We start from the raw sequence: 17,645 nt of genomic DNA, 5'->3' as shown, positions 1-17,645 counted from the left end.
CCTTTTACTGTGTCACATGGCTTTAATTTTCTTGCTTGTCCTTCTGGCCCCATACACTCAACCCATTTTCACTCTGTTTTACCTGAGAAAAATTCCAGCCCCTCGAAGTTGAGTGTTTACTTCCTGAACAGGCCAATCTGGTTGCTAAGATTTTGATGAAGTTATTGTCACTTTTGTTTATTTATATTTTTAGCTTCTTCGATTTTTTTTTCTCCCCCCCCCCCCCCCCCCCCCCCGAGCTGGGGACCGAACCCAGGGCCTTGCGCTCGCTGGGCAAGCGCTCTACCGCTGAGCTAAATCCCCAACCCCTGGTCTTCGATTTTTTATAGCATTTTGCCAAATTACTTGTTTGTTGTTGTTGTCGTCTCTCCTGAATTTTTTTTTTTTTTATCTACTGTAGCTGTTCTGTCCTCATTTCCAGAGCAGTGTTTTTAACAACAGGAATTAAATCTTTTAGTTGCTCAGTGGCTGAGTTTCTCCTACACCGACAGGGATCAACTGTATTGAATTTGATATCAGGATTTCGGGAGACCCCTTAGGGATTTCCCTATGACAAAGAGTACCTCGCCTACCCCTTGCTAATGTGCATTCATTCATCCAGTGTTGGCCTTTGTCACACTTTCTGCTGGGGACTTCTTTTTTAGATTATCTCTGGAAAAATCAGTCTTAAAAAAAAATACCAGGGGCTGGGGATTTAGCTCAGTGGTAGAGCGCTTACCTAGCGAGCACAAGGCCCTGGGTTCGGTCCCCAGCTCCGAAAAAAAAAAAAAAAAAAAAACCAAAAAAAAAAAAAAATACCAGAAAGTGGCTCTCTTTCTCCACACCATCTCAAAAACCTCTCAAACTGGATGTCTTTCCTTTCTTCTTCCTGTGTGTGTCTCTCCTCCTGACTTCCTCTTTCTCTCTGGTTTTTCCTATGTTCACTCCCTGTCAACTGGTTCCTTGCTCCAATTCTTTTGACTTTAGCTAATCCTGTTTACAATAAACAGAAAACTCTCAGATTAAAGGTGTGTGCTAAGGCTGAGCCATACCACAACTAGAAATAGGTTTTTTTTCCAGTAAATATCACAATCTCAGGGGTTCACAGTGTGATCAAATATCCCGTAACAGGTATCACCATACCTAGCTTTGAAATTTCCTTTAAGTTAGTATACAAAGCAATAGATTTCGAAGGCCAAGTACTTGTCTAAGATGCTGTGTGGGTGTTTTGGTTCACTTTGGAGGAAAGGAGATGTAGCCTGGAGATAAATCATCCCTAAAGTTTGCTAGGCCTAGTAGCACAGGCCTTTAATCCCAGCTCCTTGAGAGGCTGAGACGGGCATCAAAAGTCTAAGGTGTAACAGGGCAAGGTGGTTCACACCTTTGAGCCTAGTGCTAGGGTGGCAGAGGCAGGTGGATCTCTGTAGTTTTGAAGCTAGCCTGGGCTACAAGACTGAAAAAGGACAGAGGGGCAGGGGAGGAGAGAGACAAGAAAGGAAGGAAAAGAAATTAAATACTGTGATACCCATTGCATTGTTCCTGCTGAGGGCTGCATTTGATCATCAGGGCTTCTTGTGTTTCCATTATTAACTTTAGGCTTTTATTCCCCACAGTGAAGGGGTATCTTTGGAATTTTGGCAGGGATTACACTGAACCCTAAGTCATTTTAGCTAATACAGCTATTTTCATAATATCGAGCTGCTGATCCAAGCCATTTTCCACTAATATGGCGTCTCCACTCTCAAGGGTGTTTACCCAGTTAGTGAAAAGTTGGCCACAATTTTGTTATATTGTATTGCAGTGTCTTTATTGTTTGTGTGTTTGGTTTGTTTTTGGTTTTCGAGAAGGGTTTCTCTGGGTAGCCATGGCTGTCCTGGAACTCACACTATAGACCAGGCTGGCCTCGAACTCAGAGATCTGCCTGCTTTTGCTTGGGTTAAAGTCATGCATCACCACTGCCCAGCCTCGAAGTATCTTCTTTTCCAAGTTCCTTCCATTTTTCATGATTGGAGTGTTAAACTTCATTAAAAGCCTTTTCTGCATCTATGAAAGGGTTCCATGTAGCCCAGGGTGGACTCTGCCTCCCCAGAGCTGGGATTAAAGATGTATACCATAATGCCTGCTTTTCTCCTCTTCCTTCGCTCCTTTCTTCCTTTCTTTCTTCCTTCCTTCCTTCCTTCCTTTCTTTCTTTCTTTCTTTCTTTCTTTCTTTATTTATTTATTTTTGAGATATATTTCATGTAGCCCGGACAGGCATCAAACTTTTGCAGAGTATCAAATGATGACCTTGAACTTTTGATCTCCCCGACTTCTACCTCCCACCTGGTGGGAACATGGACCTTGGGCATCATACCTGGTTTATGCAGTGTTAGAGATGGACCCAAGGCTTTGTGAATGCTAGGCAAGTGTTCTACAAACTGAGCTACACTGCCAGAATCTCTGATACAACCCGTGTGTGTGTGTGTGTGTGTGTGTGTGTGTGTGTGTGTGTGTGTGTGTGTGTGTATTTTTTGAGATGTGATCTCAACACACAGCTCTGTTTAGCCTTAGCCAAGGTTGTCGTAAATGCTGGCAGTTCCTTTGCCTCGGCTCTTCTAGTGTAAGATTACAGGCATGCACGATCTTGCCTGGTAGTTTAGGGGATTTTTGACCAACTCATTTTGTACTTCATCCTCCTAATGAGTTTGACAAATATGTGGATTCTGCTTGTTCTTTGGGCCTGTAGAGGAGCAGACACAGTGAGGCCACTGATCCAAGAGATATCAGTCTCTCTTCCTCCCCCACATACAACAGAAACTACTTTGAGACTGCCAGGACTGATGGCTACAGTGTAACTGTGGCAACTTTGTTCTTTTAGTTCTGGACTGTAACGGGATGCCCCTTACTAGGTAGCAAGCTGACACAGGGTGGTTGGAGAGCCCTCTATCTTAAGCAGTAAGGGTGTCTTAGTGAGACCTTGACTCAAACTAAACTAGAAATGATGGCCTGGAGGGATGGCTCAGCAGTTAAGACCACATAGTGCTTGTCCGGAAGACTTGAGTTCGGTTCCCAGCGCTCACATTGGGCAGCTCACAACAGTCTCTTAACTCCAGCTCCGGGTGACCTGGTGCCATCTTCTGACTTCCGTGGGCATTCACGCACGTGTGGCACACATTCACACAGACACAAGAATGCGTGTAAATGAAATAAGGAAATCTTAAAGTAATAACGGGGCCAGAGAGATGGTTCTGTGGGTAAGAGCACTGGGGTTCTCTTCCAGAGAATCTAAATTCTATTCCCAGCGCCCACAGGTAGCATCATCAGCAACCCAGCAGAAGCATCTGTCACTCCAGTTGCACTCTCCTGGCCTCCTTTGGGCACTAAGCCACATACATGATACACAGACAGATGCAGACAAAATACCCATATGCATAAAATGAAAACTAATCAAGGCTAATGAAGTAGCTTAGTGGTAGAGCACTTGCTTATATGCACAAAGCTTGTTCAGTCTCTACACACACTCTTGCCCCGCCCCCCAAGACTCGCCATTTCTAAGAGAGCTTTGTTTGTGGTTACACACAGCCCTTTCAATCCTTCTGTTCTGTTTTGTTGAGACACTGTTTCTTTGTATAGCCCTGGCTGCCCTGGACTTGGCCCAGTAGACCAGGTTGGCCTCCAGTTTAGAGATCTGCCTGCCTCTACCTCCCAGTGCTGGGATTAAAGGTGTGCACCACCACCACCACCACCACCACCACCACCACCACCACCACCACGACCAGGCAGTCCTTTCGATTCTTTTTTTTTTTTTCTTTTTTCTTTTTTTCGGAGCTGGGGACCGAACCCAGGGCCTTGCGCTTGCTAGGCAAGCGCTCTACCACTGAGCTAAATCCCCAACCCTAGTCCTTTTGATTCTTAAGCCGGAGTAACTTCTGTGACCATACACAGTTTACAAAAAAAAGATGGGAATTTTTGCTTGTCATCCACATTCTGAGTTTCTGCTGCCAATGGCCAGGAAGAGATACAGTTTCATCTTGCTGCAACAGATCGCCTCTGTGGTACTGTGAGACAGAGCCTTCCAGTTTTTGCTTCCTCAGCCCCTATCTCTCTGTGTTCAGTTACTCATTCCACCTGTATCCCACCTCCTAATTATCTGCCCTCATCTACCAGTCTTCTGTCCCCTTTACTCGGGAGCCTTCCTCTTTTGCCTCCATCTCCCGGTCAGCTTTCCTGCCTCTAGTTTGACCAATGCTGTTCAGTTTCTTCATGACGTAATCCAAGTGATTGGTCCATGGCTCAAATGGCCTCAGACAAGGTCCACGATATTAGTGTGGCTTTATAAGATCCTTCTCATCTGCCCACAGCTTCGCTTTTCAACCACTCTCTGCCCTGCCTGACTGAACTAGTTCCCTAAATGTACTCAGGATATTTCTTCCGGAAACCTTGCTTCTTCAGATCACTCTGATCTCAGCTTGAATACCACTTTGTTGAGGAAGTCCTCCCTTAGCTCTACCACTTCACCAGGCTGACTTGGGAATCTTTAGTAGCCAGGCAGAGGCAGGTGGGAATTCAAGGCCAGCCTGGTCTACAGAGTGTGTTCTAGGATAGCCAAGGCTACACAGAGAGTATGTTCAAGATAGCCAGGGCTACACAGAGAAACCTTGTTTTGAGAAACAAAAACAAACAAACAATCCTTAGTAGGGGCTGGAGAGATGGTTAAACTGTGCTCAACTTGGAATCCCAGCCCTTAAGAGGCTAAAGCAAGGGGATGATGAAGTCCAGGCTGGATACACAGTTACTTTCAGGCCAGCTTGGGATACATAGTGACCCTATCTTAGAAATAAACAAAAGGCACTATGTTGAGCTGGGAGCAGCTAGGAGGTCACGACCTTTGTGGTGCTTAAGAGGACAAGTCAGGGGGGCTGGAGAGATGGCTCAGCGGTTAAGAGCACCCGACTGCTCTTCCAGAGGTCATGAGTTCAATTCCCAGCAACCACATGGTGGCTCACAACCATCTGTAAAGAGATCCGATGCCCTCTTCTGGTGTATCTGAAGACAGCTACAGTGTACTTATATATAATAAATAAATAAATCTTTAAAAAAAAAAAAAAAAGGACAAGTCAGGGAAGAGAACCCTGATCCTCAAGTCTGCTTTACATCTATGGAATGGGTGTTGACGAAACTGATACTGGTGTTGACGAAACTGATACGCTAAGGGAAAAGCCCTTGTAGGTAGCATCACTAGAAGTGATGAAGGCAAGGCTTATGTTCTGGTCATCTTCAGTCAGGCTGACTTGGCTCTGGTTTTGAGTGGGTCATTAGGAGCAAGAGGCGTGAGAGGAAATAACATGAGCATGCAGGCCAGGAGAGGGCATCCGATCTCATTACAGATGGCTGTGAGCCACCATGTGATTGATGGGAAGAACAGACAGTGCTCTTAACCGCTGAGCCATCTCTCCAGGGCTCATGATGATATGAGAGGGCTTTCTTGGTGATGATATGAGAGGGCCCAGTTGACTGTGGGTGATGCCATGCTGGGCCAGTGGTCTCCTGGGTGTTATAAAAAAAACAAAACAAAACAAAAAAACAAGTTGATCAAACTAGTAAGTGCCATTCCTTATTGCCTCCACATCAGCTCCTGCCTCCAGATTCCTGCCTTGAGTTTTTGCCCTGACTTCCCCTCAGTGATGAAGTGTGACCTGAGAGTTGTAAAATGAAATTAACCCCACAACCCCCACTGAAAACTGCTTTTGGTCCTGGTGTTTGTTAGGCAATAGAAATCCTAACCAAGATACTAGTTCTTCCAAATTCCTTAGACTCTACATTGGAACCAAGCAAAAACTAGGTGATAAATGTGATTAGAGCCAGCGTCGTTTATTGACCTTTATTATGCCTAAGTTGTTTTTTTTTTTTTCTCTTTTTTTCCCTTTTCTTTTTTTTGGAGCTGGGGACCGAACCCAGGGCCTTGCGCTTGCTAGGCAAGCGCTCTACCACTGAGCTAAATCCCCAACCCCAGTATTTTTTACATATATATATATATATATATATTTTTTTTTTTTTTTTCGGAGCTGGGGACCGAACCCAGGGCCTTGTACTTGCTAGGCAAGCGCTCTACCACTGAGCTAAATCCCCAACCCACATATATTGTTTCTAATTAACCTAAGATGGGTATTTTTTTCCTTTTTCTAACCCCCTTCCTGACAGGGTTTCTCTGGGTAGCCCTGACTGTCCTGGAACTCACTCTGTAGACCAGACTGGCCTCAAACTCAGAGATCTGCCTACCTCTGCCTCCCAAGTGGTAGGACTAAGAGCCTGAGCCACAACTTGCCAGCCTAGAGATGGGCATGGGTACTTATATCTTCATTGTGCAAGCTGAGCTTTCTCTGAACTGTTTTGGACCCTGGAAACAGGGACTTTGGAGATCTTTCTGAACGAATCCAAGATTGTTAAGGGAGTTCATGACTTTCTACCTGCTGACACTTTCGGCAGAAAACTACAACAACAACAACAACAACAAAACCAAAAAAACAAAGTAGGAGCCTAATAAAGGAAGGTTCCATCAAGCCCCAGGCCAGACTTATGAACAGGAAACTTTTGGAGACATTTGAGAGGAAGTTATGGCTCCACTCAGCGCTGCCGAAAAGCCCTGATTTTAATGGATGCAAAAGTTGAGGTGATTGGTCAGGAAACCCCCTAGAACATTTTCTAGAAGAATTACCACTAAAGTATTGCTCACATCTTGTGTGGAGAAAGTGTGTGTATGTGTGTCCGGGGATGAGGGCTGGGTGAATCTGATCATTTCCGTCCTCCTTGTCTGAGAGGAGATGCAGTGTTCACAGGCAACCACTAGGGGGCACTGTGAAAGGCGGGCACACTGATTTCCTTTTTAGAACCTATCAGTTAGAAGGGATTTCAGATCGCGAAGTGTAAACTCTGGTTTTTGTGTTTTACTTCCTTTTGGGAGGAGGTCTTGCTCTGAAAACGCATAGCAATTTTCCTGCCTCAGCCCCCGAAGTGATACTAGGACTGATACTAGCTCCCTAGCACTGAGCCATGCCTTCCCACCCACATCTCCCCCGGTTTGTGCACATGTTAGAGTTGGAGAGCTACAGGTTTGTGGAGCAGCACAGTCACCCCTTTCTCTCACATGAAGCATAGCCCACGTTGTGCTGACGGTGGCTCGCAGTACTGTAGCTTCCCGCAGTTAGTGCCAATCATCAGGACTTATGGCAGCATTTGGTAAGTGGCAGGTGACCATCAGTTTAGCGAGCCAGTATCTACGTGTTTTGAACATAAAAGACATGGCGCGCCATGAAGGGTGAGATGGATTCGGTTCCAGTTTGCGTGTATATTCTAATAACTGTCATGTTGTAACATGGGTTTCCTCCTCTGTTAAATTTCTTTCAAGAAGTAACCTGAATTCGAGCCCCAGAACCATGTAAAGGTAGAAGGACAGAAGTGACTTTAAAAGATGTCTTCTGGTCCCTAAAGCTACACCGTGCCATTGCCATGAGCCAGCCCCACCCCACCCCCAAATAACAGCTAATAATAGCGATTTCTTTTTTAAAAAGCTCACCATGGGGACTGGAGAGATGGCTCAGCCACTAAGAGCACTGACTGCTCTTCCAGAGGTCCTGAGTTCAATTCCCAGCAACCACATGGTGGCTCACAACCATCTGTGGTGGGATCCGATGCCCTCTTCTGGTGTGTCTGAAAGACGGCGACAGTGTACTCATACATAAAATAAACAAATACAATTTTAAAAATAAAACAAAAACCCAGCATGGTGAGGTCTGGGAGTCATATAGATAGACACATAAATACTATGTACACCTGATGGCCAAAGTACTATGTACACCTGATGGCCAAAGTTTGATCCCTCGAACCCACACAAGAAGCCAGATGTGGTAGTGGCACACATCTGTCACATTCCTACTATGAGATGGAAGCTAGAGACCTGGTTACCCAAGACCCTGGTTAGCAGGGTGCTTGGAGGTCAGAACAAGGTAGAAGAAAAGAACTGACTCCCAAAAGGTTGTTCTCTGACCTCTACATTTCCACCTGCATGAAATAAATACAGAATTATTATTATTTTTTTTTTTTGAGCTGGGGACCGAACCCAGGGCCTTGTGCTTGCTAGGCAAGCGCTCTACCACTGAGCTAAATCCCCAACCCCCAGAATTAATTTTAATACATACAATTTTCTTCTGGGTCAAATTAGGGGACTAGCAGATAGGGTTTCAAACCTAGATTTACTCTTAAGAGGTCCTGTAACCAGAAGATAGGGTTTCCCTGTGCAGCCTTGGCTGTCCTGTAACTCACTACGTAGACCAAGCTAGACTTGAACTCTGAACTCAGAGATTCACTTGCCTCTGCCTCCTGAGTTCTGGGAATAAAGGCCTGTGCCACCACCCTGACAATAACCAGAACTCGTAAAAGAGAGAGCATCTAATTTTTTATTATCTCAAAACTAAAATTCTTTTTTTTTTTTTCACAACAAGGTTTCTCTGTGTAGCCCTGGCTGTCCCAGAATTTGCTTTGTAGGCTGGCCTCAAATTCAAAGAAAAAAAATATATATGATATTTATATATAACCTCATCTCAGCCCCAGGTTATAAAACTTTAATTTTAGGTGAGTGTAGTGTCTAGATCAAGATGGGTTTTTTTCTCTCATTTAATAAAAAACATTGTAGTTGAGTGAGATGACTCAGGGAATAAAGGTGATTATCGCCAACCCTGACAACCTGAACTTGATCCCCAGGAACCAAGGGGTTGGAAGGAAAGTACAGACTTCAGCAAGGTGGCCCCTCCACCCGTGTGCTGTGCTCATGCATACTCAAACATAAACACACACAAATGTAATAAGAAAAGTTGAATGTTTAGTGAGAAACTATTTGTAGCATTCAGTAATGTCTAGATAATAATCAAGTTGAGAGCAGGGTGTGGCCTCGCAGGTCTTCAGTTTTAGCATCTGGGAGCCAAAGGCAGGAGCATCGACACAAGTTCCAGGCTAGCTTAGCTTGGGCTTACATGATGAATTCCACAGCGCACACACCTTTTCTCAAACAACAATAAAGCACAGTTAAAAAAAAAAAAAAAAAAGCTGAGGAAGCTGCTCAGTGGTGGGGGACTTTCTTTTTTTTTTTTTTGGTTCTTTTTTTTCTGGAGCTGGGGACCAAACCCAGGGCCTTGTGCTTCCTAGGTAAGCGCTCTACCACTGAGCTAAATCCCCAACCCCTCAGTTCTTTTTTTAAAAAATTATTTAATTTCATTTTTCACTTACGGGGTTTTGCTTACATGTGGTCTGTGTACCTGCAAAGGCTGTTAAGAGATTTTGGGATCCCCCTAAAACTGAAATGGCAGTGAGATACCCTGTGGATGCTGGGACTCTAACCTGGGTTCTTGGGAAGAGAACCCAGTACTCTCAGCCGCTGAGCCTTCTCTACAACCCAGGTGTATATATTTTTGTGTTTATATTCAATGTAGAGCCTCAAGAAAACCATCATCTTTAATGTATTATCTTTCAATTTCCATTTTTACTCCTTATTGCAATTTTGAGACACTTCGATTGCATCTGAGTGATTTACTTGGTTGGGCACTACACTTTGAAAAAGCAGTGTGCATCCACCCACCCTCCTGCGGAAGTTAGGGCATCTTTTGCTAGTACACTGGACGTGGAAGGAGCATCCTTGCCTGTGTAGGCCTCCTTCTGGCCCCAAATAATAGTTCTGGAGTGTTAGAATTGCCGGGTTGTTGCTGGACATAACTTTAATCTCAGTGGCCAGGAGGCAGAGGCAGACAGATCCCTGGGAGGAAAGGACCAACTTAGTCTACATAGTGAGTTCTAGGCCAGCGGCCAACGAGGGCTATAAGCAAGTAAGCAAGAAAGAATCAAGGGTTGTTAATAGGAGACTCTTCAATTTCAGGTTGACTTCTGTTGCGTTTATCCAGGAGTCTAATACGATGAAAGCCATACAGCAACTCTCTCTGCGAAGGCAGCCATCAGTTGGATTATCCGTTGATGTTCTTGGGGAGGAAAAAACCAGCTATATTCATTACCATAAACTATATTTGAAAATACTTATTCCAAAAAAAAAAAGAAATCAGAGATTATTGGAATTGATCCTTTACATATCTCCCCTAATTGGTTCTAGAGTGACTTAGAGACATAACTGTACCTACTGGACTTGAATACTAACCAAAGCCAACCAGCGTGGCTAGCTAGGCTTTCTTCAGTTCATCTGAGTTGGCTGGAAGCTATGTCCTGAACTGAACATTTTTTCTCTGTGGTCTTGGGAATCAAAGCGTGGGTCTTGCACATTAAGTTTTATATGTGTGTGTGTGTGTGTGTGTGTGTGTGTGTATGTGTGTGTATAAACACATATATAAATGATATATATAAATATATGTGTTTATATATATAAATGAGTGACTTAGGGTTTCTTTTTTTTAAAGATTTATTTATTTTATATATGTGGATACACTGTTGCTGTTGGTGTCTTCAGACCACCAGAAGAGGACATCATAACTCATTACAGATGGTTGTGAGCCACCATGTGGTTGCTGGGAATTGAACTCAGGACCTCTGGAAGAGCAATCAGTGCTCTTAACCGCGGAACCATCTCTCCAGCCTGTGATTTAGGGTTTCTATTGCTGTGATAAAACACTGTGACCAAAAACCACATGGGGGGGAACTCATACGTGTCCCGATCACAGAACATCATGAAGGGAAGTCAGGGCAGGAACTCAAGGAGAAACGGAAGCGTCCAAAGGAGTGATACTTACTTGCCCCTCGTGGCTTGCTCAGCCTGCTTTCTTTTACAACTCAGGACCACCTGCCTATGGGTAGCACTACTCATAATATGCTGGGCCATACTGGGTCTTCTCATATAAATTGTTAATCAAGAAAATGTCTCGGGGTTGGGGATTTAGCTCAGTGGTAGAGCGCTTGCCTAGCAAGCGCAAGGCCCTGGGTTCGGTCCCCAGCTCCGAAAAAAAAAAAAGGAAAAAAAAATGTCTCACAGGCCAAGCCGGTGTGAGGATTGCCCCTCCCCTTGTGTGAAGTTGACAAAATACTGATCAGCACAGAGTAAGAGTAAAATACATAGTCCAATAAGTTAGTGTTTGCCAATGTATATGCACATGCATACATACAAATACTATATATGGAGACATGTGACTAAGCTTGAGGGCTCCAGTGAATACCAGCCAGAAAATAAGCAAGTTATTGTGGGGGTTATTACCTCTGGTTATCCCTTGCCAGCAAACACTCACTGTGACTGCAGATATATACTGTCACAGAAGCACAATCCACCCCTCTTTCTTGTCATTTCTGCAACCATGTCACCCAGAACAATTCCCTATTAAAATAATGGGGAGGGCTGGAGAGATGGCTCAGCAGCTAAGAGCATGATTACTCTTCTAGAGGTCCTGGGTTCAATTCCCAGCAACCACATGGTGGCTCACAACCATCTATAATGGAATCTCAACATGCAGGTGTAAAGGAAGAGGGACTCATTAATATATTATTTTTAAAAAACGATTATGCATGGATTAGACATATCTAGGTTTTGAGGCCAAATTCTACCATTTGCTGGCTGCCTGCTTGTTTAATTCACTAGAAACACTTACTTCTTGAGAAAGACATAGGATAAATATTAGCTACTTTGTAGCTCTATTGACCCAGTCACCCTAATGAAGACTGCAGGCCTAAAGCTAGGACCTGTGGATTCAAAATGTCAAGTCTTAATGTCTGTGGGGTTTTTGCTTGTTTTTTGAGACAAGGTTTCACCTTGTAGCCCCAGCTGGGCTGGAACTCACTAGCCTCAGGTCCATTCACCTGTACCTCCCACAAGCACAACACCCAGCTAAGTATTCTCTGTGTCTCTGTTTCTCTCTCTGTCCCTCTTTCCCCTCCCCCCCCTTCTTCCATACAGCCAAGCAGGAAAGGTCAGGAGGCATGCCCCATGACCTTTCTAAGAAATGAAGACTGACCTGAATTCACAAGGGTAGGATCTTCTCCAAAGAGAAAGAAATCAGTTTGGACTAATTCACATAAGTGATTGGAACAGAAATGAGCAAAGACAAGACACTTACGGGAAGAGAAACCGGGACCAGCTAAATGTTTCTACCTAGTCCTTGAGCACTACCTGGTTTCAATCCTTGTTTTCTGATCAGCCGTGTGACCCTGGGCTAGCAGCTTTTTAACCACTTTATGCTTGTTTCCTCTTCCTTGAAAACAGAAACAATTGTATCTATCAAAGGGAGCATGCAGTGACATTAAAGGTGTTCTTCCTTGGACATTGCCATACTGTATACCTACCACTCTAAGTTAACATTTAGATTCTCAGAAAGTGATGGCAATGTGTTTGAGTTGAAGCTCCTGGTCTCTCTACCTTAAGTTACCCTCAGCGCTGCCTTTGTCACCTTGAAACTTCCTTAGAGAGGAGGGTGTCCCAGTTCTGACCTGGAGCTTGAAAGTCAGAACAGCATTTACTCGACTAGTATCAGATAGACCTTGTCTGCCATCCAATCTGGGTTCCTAGAGCTCCCAGGTCACTCAACATAGGGCCTTTTCCTTTCAGTGCCTGAAGATTCCAGCATGGAACGTGTTACTTCAGCAGCCCCCTAGAGCAGGAAGGAGTAGTACTGCTGAGGCTTTGCTCTGGCAAGACTAAGGTCTTAGCCTTAGGTGTTCCCTAATTAACAGGATCAGAGGCAATATTGATGAGCCCTTAGTCCTTAGAGGTGCTGTACTGGACCTGGGAGAACATGTGGAATTGGGACCCAGAAAGGGTGTAGTGGGATGGGAGGTGCGTCCAGGTAACTAATGGTAACTGGGCGGGGCAAGCCTACACCGCAGCACCTCTGCGATGGCGAAAGACTACGACTCCCATGATACTCCAGAGCTGAGTCCCGCTTTTCCGCCCGCCCACTGGCTGCCGTTCCCGCGAGCGGTGAAGCCGATTGGCCCCGGCGGAGCGGGGGGCTCCCCCGCTAGCAGGTTAGTGGGCGCCACCGGCAGCAGACGTTGACCGGGCGCGCGTTGGGGGGCGGGGGGGGGACAGGGAGGATTAGGGCCCGCGCTCACTATTCAGGAAACTGCCGGGCGCCATCGCCGTAGCGTAGTCACCGACCGGGAGGCGCGGGGCAGGCGCGGAGTCTGCGTGGCGCAGGCGCAGTGCGGAACTTCTTCTGGGTCCCCAGACAGCTGGAGGAGATAAACAGAGGAGGAGGGAGGGGAGTGCGTGTGTGAGAGCGCGCGAGGGAGTGTGAGTGTGTGTGAGCGCGGGTGTGAGGCGGTGCGCAGGGGCGGGCGGAGGCGCTGTCCGGCCCCGGCCAGGCGCCGGGCGGGGAGCATGGGAAGAGGCTAGAGCTGCTCGGGTCCCCAGCCCCCTTCCCGGGATCCGCAACCCTGCTCCCGGGAGAGGGGCCGGGCCCCCTGGACCGACATGGGCTCCTGAAGTTGCTCCGCTGCTGGTCCTGGGAAGAGACCTGACAGGTATGGGTCGCCGCCGCCCCATCCCCGCCGCAGATGCCAAGTCGGGGACAGGCTCCGACAGCCCCAGCACCCGGGCCGCCAGCTCTGGGCCGGTTCCCGTGCTGGGGGCCTGAGCCCGACTACCTCGGGACTCCGGGGTGTCCCGAGAAGGGGTCAGGCCTCGGCGGCGACAAGGAAGGGCAGAAAGGGCCGGGGAAGGAAGGCTCGCAGGCGACTGGCTGGGAGGTAAGGGGAAGGCTGTAGAAGTCCCGGTGGCTTCACCGGGGCAGAGACACGAGACTTTTATTTATTTATTTATTTTTGCGGAGTTTTTGACATCTGATCTGGCACTGATCGCACTCAGGAAGAAAGGGGCAGGTGGAAGTTTCAAGAGGTCAAGGACCTGATCTGCTCTTTTCGTGTCTCTGCCTCCTCTCTCCCCCTCTCGCTCTCTGTTTCTGTCTCCCCCATACCCCTTTCCTTTCTCTCCTTCTCCTTCCTCTCCGTGTGTGTGTGTGTGTGTGTGTGTGTGTGTGTGTGTGTGTGTGTGTGTGTGTTTTCAGGCTTCTGGCAGCCGCAGATGCCTTCAGTGGCTCATCCTGGCACACAAACTGAACTTTGCCAAGGTGTTTGCATCATCAACTGTAGCGCTAAGTACAAAGGGTCTCTGTTTGGGAGTGGGCGATTAGTACCCACTTCAAAAGGGTAAATAAGAATCGTGGAGATAAACCGCAAACCAGCAGGATCTCTTTCTGAAAGCTCTAGTGGAGTGTCCCATTCCCCGCCGCGCCCCTCCCCCCAAGCCCGGTAGTTGGAGTTTCTTGGCGACTTCTGGTTTGCTCTCCACTGCAGGTCCATTACCAGGACTAATAGAAAAACAGATATGAGGGGTTACGTTGCGATTTATCTTAGAAGTACGGGACGATTTATCTTAGCAGCTGAATGTGACTAATTTCTTGGGCTGTGAAGGTCTCTGGTTTTCTAAGTCTCTTGAGGTAATGTGTTGGTGGGTCAACTTGAAAGTTTCGTTCTCAAGTTTGAGTTTGGAAGCTGAGTACCATGACTGTAGCTTTTCCATTCCTTTCAAGGATGGGGTGGATGATGAGGATAAAATGTCAGATAAGCATTCTTTTCATGTGTGGGTTTCAAAGTCTCAAGTAGTCCAGGCAGGCCTTGAAATCATATAGTTGATGCTGGCTTTAAACTCTTATTTTCGTGCCTCCAAGTACAGGGATTAAGTGGTATAATGTCTTGGCCCAAATGTTCCCTTTTGTTTTGCTTTTTGGAGACAGTGTTTCTCTATATAGCCCTGGGTGTCCTTACATTCACTCTATAGGCCAGGCTGGCCTCAAACTCAAGAGATCTGCCTGCCTCTGCCTCCTGCCTGCTAGGATTAAAGGTGAGCGCCACCACATCTGGCTCCAGCTGTTCGTTCCTTTTTAAACAAAGCCTGCCCGATCTCTTGTGAGTTTGAGGCTAGCCTGTTCTACCTAGTGAGACCCAGTATAAATAAATAAGTAAAAAAAAACCCCAAGTATAAATAAATAAGTAAAGCCCAAGTTAGCTTTGAGAAGAAAATCATTCTGGAGTATCTTCTGAGGCAACAATGTTATATTATCTCTACGTAGGGCACAGGTGTGCTCACTGGGCTCCACTTAAGTTGGGAGTTGTGAGGCTCTGCTCACACAGTGAGTGGACACTCTTAGACCATTTCTGGTTTGAATTCTGTATTTTTTTTTCTTGTAAGCCTTGTATCTTTAAGAATTGGATTTTTGCTGCTAAGTATAATTTGTTTTTATTTTACACGTATGAGTCTTTTGCCTGTATGTATGTATGTATGTATGTATGTACGTATGTATGTACGTACGTATGCACGCCACATGTGTTCGGTGCCCACGGAATCCAATTGGGTGGCAGGTTCCCTAGAACTGAAGCTACAGATGGCTGTGAGCTGCCATGTGGGTACTGGGAATTGACCCCAGTCCTCGGCTAGAGCAGCCAAACCTTTTAATCACTGAACCATATCTCCAGCACCCCCCACCCCCACCCCCTAGATCTTCTAAAACAGACCAGGGAGTAATTAGCAGGGTTGACTCTGAGGCTAACAGTTGATTTCTTCATTGTTAAATCGTCGTATTTCATTTTTCTCTTCTTTTGAGACAGGGTCTTGCAGTGCATTGGAGGCTTGCCTAGAACTCAAAGCAGATCCCCCGGCCTCAGTCTCCTGAGCACTGGGACTACAGGTGTGGGTCAGCATGTCTGGCATAAATAGTTGAGGTTCTTCTCTTTTAGTCTGTTAAATTTTTTTTTTTTTTTTTTTTGGTTCTTTTTTTCGGAGCTAGGGACCGAACCCAGGGCCTTGCGCTTCCTAGGTAAGCGCTCTACCACTGAGCTAAATCCCCGGCCCTGTTAAATAATTTTTAAAATTATTTTTATCTCGTATGCTTTGGTGTTCTGCCTACATGTATGTTGGTGTGAAGGCATTGGGATCCTGGAGTTGCAGACCTGTGTGAGCTGCCTTGTGGGTGCTGGGAATTTAACTCAGGTCCTCTGGGAGAGGGGCCACCTCTGCATCCCCCAAAAGAATGCTTTCAATATAGGTTTGAAGCATGAACATTAAGAGAAGGGAAGAGGAAAACATGCCTCGGCATGGATGTAGGCTTCTCTACAAAAGTTGCCTCCTTTCTGTTTTTTTTTTTTTAAAGATTTATTTTATGTATATGAGTATACTGTTGCTATTTTCAGACACACCAGAAGAGGGCATCAGATCCCATGACAGATGGTTGTGAGCCACCATGTGGTTGCTTGGGATTGAACTCAGGACCTCGGGAAGAGCAGTCAGTGCTCTTAACCACTGAGCCGTCTCTCCAGCCCTCTTCTGTTCTTTTATGCCTTGGTTTGGTTTTGGTGGTTCTGGGGGTTAAACCCAGGGCCTTGAACATGCTAGGCAAGCTCTGCAGCACAGAGCTATGTCACCGGTTCTTTTTCTTTTTACTTCAGCTTTTTAAAATTTAAAAATAGACCACTCTGTGTGAGAGCGTGTGCACACAGCATGTATGTTGCGCACATATATGCAGGGGCTGGTACACACACCATTGTTTGTATGTCCCGTTGCATCTGTGCAGTCAAGTGAGACAATTCTGTCCTTCACTGTGGGCTCTGGGGATTGAGCTTGGCTTCTCAGGCTTGAGCAAGTGTCTGGCCTTTTATAAGTTTTCGAGATAGAACTTTAATAGTCCGTGCAGGCCTTGAACCCGTGGTCTCCTAGCCTCGGGTTCCTGAACAACACAGAAGTTAGAGGCCTGCTTCGGCTCAGCAAGTTGCTGTATTTCGTTGGTGCACTGGAGACAGCCTTTTCTGTCCTAGTCCGGATTAAACTGCTGGTAAATATGGATGCTTTTGCCTCTCCATCTCGTTAGGAACCCTTGCTTTCAAGTCATGTCTTATAAATGATACCACCTTGGGCATCATTTAGCAGAGCCGTTAAACAACCTTTATCTCTGCTTGGGACCTTCCCTGAGAGTCACTGAAGGGAAGAAAGAATCAATGACATATTGCCAACAATGACAACGTTAACAACGGTTGGCCAACTTTCGGAGTTGCACGATTGGCTTCTTCTTTTTCTTTCAAAGAGAAAGCTTCATTGTGGCTGTCAGATTTCAGGGTGTCAGTCCATATCTGCTTGGCTCCGTGGTGGCAAGAATAAAGTGACAAGAGAGGCAAACAGGAAACAGAAAAAGGAGGGTACTGAGACCAGACATAACATTCTCCAAACTCCCAGCATGGATCAAAAGTTCAAATCTGGGCCAGCAAGATGGTCGGCTGGTAAAGGTGCTTGCCTTGCAAGTGTGACAGCCTGACCTCAGATCTCAGAGAAGACGACGTTCCAGAAGTTGCCCTCTGTTCTCTACATGGTGCTCACACACACACACACACACACACACACACACACACACACACACACACACATTGAGCATCCTCCGTGTGGCCTTCTCATACCCTTGGGCTTCAGGACATAGGAGGACACAACTGAAGAGACATTTTTCCAGACAGTCTGAGGCCTGAACTGTGCTGGGACTCACGGGGTAACTCAGGCAGCACACTGTAGTAGGGGTCATGTCCATCTTCTTCCTGTCTCAGTCTCTCCAGTGCCAGAATTACAGGCCTACACCGCCACTCCCAGCAGTGATCGTTCACTTGTTGTTCTAGTT

At 46.1% G+C, this 17,645-nt stretch overlaps 1 protein-coding gene across 6 annotated transcripts in view; it reads left to right on the top strand.

Annotated features, from left to right (window-relative positions):
• Positions 1 to 17,645, top strand: part of Wdtc1 (WD and tetratricopeptide repeats 1) — a 66,564-nt gene that overhangs the window by 5,775 nt on the left and 43,144 nt on the right. For 2 of the 6 annotated variants that reach the window (XM_087548673.1, XM_087548670.1), the window contains exon 1: positions 12,895 to 12,957. The exons of 2 other annotated variants lie outside the window; for them this stretch is intronic. The gene's annotated coding sequence lies outside the window, so the exon portion shown is untranslated. 6 annotated transcript variants of the gene reach the window in all.

This window comes from Rattus norvegicus, chromosome 5 (genome assembly GCF_021556685.1).
Source record: "Rattus norvegicus strain SHRSP/BbbUtx chromosome 5, alternate assembly SHRSP_T2T, whole genome shotgun sequence".
In the NCBI taxonomy this organism is placed as follows: domain Eukaryota; kingdom Metazoa; phylum Chordata; class Mammalia; order Rodentia; family Muridae; genus Rattus; species Rattus norvegicus.
Note: the sequence above shows the minus strand (reverse complement) of the source record. Positions and strands in the feature narration are given on the sequence as shown.